The sequence below is a fragment of the Ixodes scapularis genome, unplaced genomic scaffold (genome assembly GCF_016920785.2).
Source record: "Ixodes scapularis isolate PalLabHiFi unplaced genomic scaffold, ASM1692078v2 PGA_scaffold48__2_contigs__length_671460, whole genome shotgun sequence".
NCBI lineage: Eukaryota > Metazoa > Arthropoda > Arachnida > Ixodida > Ixodidae > Ixodes > Ixodes scapularis.
The window spans coordinates 218,016-221,537 of record NW_024609877.1 but is presented as its reverse complement, the minus strand read 5'-3'; the positions used below and the strand labels follow the sequence as shown (position 1 = coordinate 221,537).

Sequence of the window (3,522 nt, the reverse complement as noted above, 5' to 3'; positions counted from 1 at the left end):
TAATTTGTAATGTAATTTAATTACAAAAATAGTAATCTGGCCAGCTCTGGCACGATAGCAAGCAAGGCGACTGGCCGTTACCATATCTCTGCTCGTGCGGACAAGCCCGTGCAAGTGCAAGCCTGCCAAAGCTATGTTCACCCGCAAGCTGCGAGCACGGGGGAACACCAGACAACGTCAAAACCACAGCGCCTCGGGTGGCGGAGCCCCTAACCTGGCGGAGGGTTCTATGAATCGAAATAAAATAAAGCTGTAGGATAAAGACCAGTTTCCGTGAAACTTGGCTGTTCTTTTTTTATATTCGAGGGGTTTTCCTGTTTTCCCCGATTTCGATAAAACCGGCCCGGAGCTTAACGTTCGAGGTTTATCGCTATTCACCGAAAACACGGGAGCCTTCGTCATGAGGGAGTTTTAGGGAACCGTGTTTGCATGTCCCATTACGGTACGATGTGTCCTCCGGTGCGAACTGCGCATGTGCGAGTGTTCTGCGGCAGCGCATGCGCAGTTCGTGCCGGAGGGCCCATCGTACTGTAATGGGACATGCAAACACGGTTCCCTAAAACTCCCTATTTTGCATTATCGTTCCCGGTTAATTTGTGTGTTGGCGACTGCAGGGAGCCTAGATTTAACAGAGGGAGCAACTCAAACCCTGGAGAGCGTTTGTGATTTAATGGAGGACGTTTGCTTAGCGGATCATTTTGTTCCACTCAAAGGTTTGCCGCTTGGAGAGGAACAAAGCGGGCGGCAAGGCAAAGACGCTAGCAGACAAGAAAATATACCGTCCCCTCCTCGCAGCCCGTGTCGCAAACGCGGCCCATAGACCACGTGACCTCGATCGAGATTGAAACGATCATCTGGGCACACCAGGGGGCCGGGGCCCTACACTCGTCAAACACAAAGTTGGAGTAGGAAGTTTGCGGAGCGCGCCGATTGGATGTCGGCGAAAAAAAAAAAACGCCAAGTCATCATCGTGATAGGCCACTCGGTGTGCTCCGTCAACTTCGGCCCCAACTTTGTGTTTGTCGAGCTTAGAGGGCCAGGAGACAGCTGCGAAACTATCCAGTTTTGGTAGATAGTTCTGATACCTCCGATAGCAATACCGGATAACGATATAATGCCGGCGCAGAGGCGGCGGCGGGGTAGCGTTATCGGAGTCATCGGAACGATCTACTAAAACTCTCTATTGGCGGCCCCTAGTGGCTAGAACAAAAAGTTGTGGCCGCAGGTTCACTCGCGAGCTTCCCCACGCGAATTATGGCCAATTCGTCTGGGCCCGCATCGCACCGGTGCAGTGCGGTTCGTGGTACACGAAGGCTAGAGGGGAGCTTCCTTCTCTCCCCGCCAGTCTTTCGTGTACTAAAGTGGAAAAACTTTACTGCACTGGACGTGTGCGGTGCGGGCCCAGACGAATTCGCGGTTAGATAGTCACATCGCCTGACGGTTTAAAGACGAAACCGTGGAAGTGGGTTTCATAAACGCGATGAAAATCGCCAATGCCATGCCACGGTGCTAATTTTTTTTAATTCTTTTTTTTTTTTTTTTTTTTAAGAAGGGACACGTGAACTCGTTTGTGAGATGAGCTGCGACCGGAGGCCAATGTCCGCTACCCGGAAGATTCGAGTGTTCTGAGTCCTTGACCGCGCTCAAGCTTTCGACCCCGGGTTCGGACACTAGCAGCTGCTTTGCGATCGGAGAAAAACAACACCTTGCAGTGTTCGCTCAACGAGGGAGATCGCATCACCGCACGACCCCCGGCCGGAAGCGGCAGCCACCGTGGACGGACATCCGTCACCGTGGGCAGGTGTCCCGGATAATGAGCTATAGTAAGGAGGATGAATTTTCGGGCAATACTCCGTTCCAGACCACTCGCGACTGCTTACGGCTCTCGTGATATCGTACAGTGGTGGAAGTGGCGATAGACATTTTGTAGCAGTCGAGACTTGAAAGAAAACATATTCGACAGATATCTGCCTGGTTGGGTGAGAGTTAAAGTCCGAAAAATGTATCTCCAACCAAAATTTGAAAGGCAACCCGACGTTTCAAAACCAACTCGGTTTCTTCTTCAGGGGTGATCGCCCACGATCACCCTGTGCATTGCACACGGCAGTCACGGAATATGATGATTGACGGGCATAAAATTTTGAGAGAGAATGTAAAACGGGAGGACCATTAAGGCGACCAACTCGTCGCAGAAAACTACTGTCCGGTATGGGTAAGCGCCAAGCCGCGCCGCACTGCCCCGAGGAGGCGCCGCGTCGTCGGCTGACAGAACCGGCGCTCCCAGAGATAAAGCGCTAGTCCCACCGCAAACGGCTCAGACGCCACCCGCGACAATGGGGCACCACCATTAAACTCGGAAGTTGACCAAAAATCACAGTGCCAAATAAATCTTCGCACAACACGTTCACAACAGCTGAACACAACTGGGTATCCCAGGACTTTCGTTAATTCCACATTTTACAGCATCAAACTTATAGATCAGGTGGGCTTCTTTCAGTTCGCGTTCTAGATGTGATTTAAAGCCAGATTGAAGCAGCGTAACAGAAAGTTTATCGAATGAGTGGTTTGGTAGTGTTAGATGTTTGGAAAGTGGAAGGCTGGGCACTTTGGTGGAGTGGGATCTGTGATTATTAAACCTTTCATTGAATGCTCTCACGGTTTGTCCTACGTACTGCATCTTACACACCTGACACTCGAGAAGTTAGACGACATTCGGACTGCAGCACCGGAGATCTCCGTAGATTTTCATGCTAAAGTTTGATTTCGTACTCCTGGCAGTATCAGTCGCCACCATGTAGGGGCGCACCTTGCACTTAGGTTTCCCACATGGGCTGCACCCCGAAGACTGGGCGCGCGTTGTGCGCGAATGTACGAGGGTGTCTCCCAAATTTTTTGAACGTCGGTATACTACGCGGGGAGGTGATGGCATTATTTGTTTCATTTGTTGACTCTGTTCAATTATGTTGAAATGTTTGCTAAAGATTTTGTTGACGTTGGGAGCGTTATTGTTATATCTCATGACCAGGTTGGTCTGCCGATGGTCACTAGTTACCTTACCGTGATTGGTCAAAATATCTTCGCTTAACTGGAGGGGGCCGCGACGGGGCGATCGCTGTCCGGAGTTGGCCCGCGGCGGGCAATTACGAGTGTGCCCGGTTCGGATCGCCTGCCTTTCTGCCCTGCGTGCCACACAAGGTCGTGGATGTCACTGGTCTCGTCCATGTTTTACGTTTGCTGTTTGAATTTTTATTTTTATCTTTTTATCTTTGTATTTTATGTATTTTTTGCGTTTTGGTTTTCTTGCTTCTGCGGTATTTCGCTCGGTATTTGAGGTCTCACGTCGCGGTTTTTGTTTGACTTATACATGTTGAATTAAACCTTCCAAGTTTGTTTGACCCTCGGTGGCTTCTATATATATATATATATATATATATATATACAGGGTGTTTCAGAAAACGCAGGCCAAATCGTTCCTGCGAAAACTACTCATCGCAACAAAAAAAAGGCTTGTGGCGTTGTGGT

The 3,522-nt window shown here is 49.8% G+C and overlaps 1 pseudogene; it reads right to left on the bottom strand.

Moving 5' to 3' along the window:
* Nucleotides 1–2,458: 2,458 nt before the first annotated feature.
* On the bottom strand, nucleotides 2,459–3,222 carry LOC115326572 (annotated as a pseudogene).
* Between the last annotated feature and the right edge of the window lie 300 nt (nucleotides 3,223–3,522).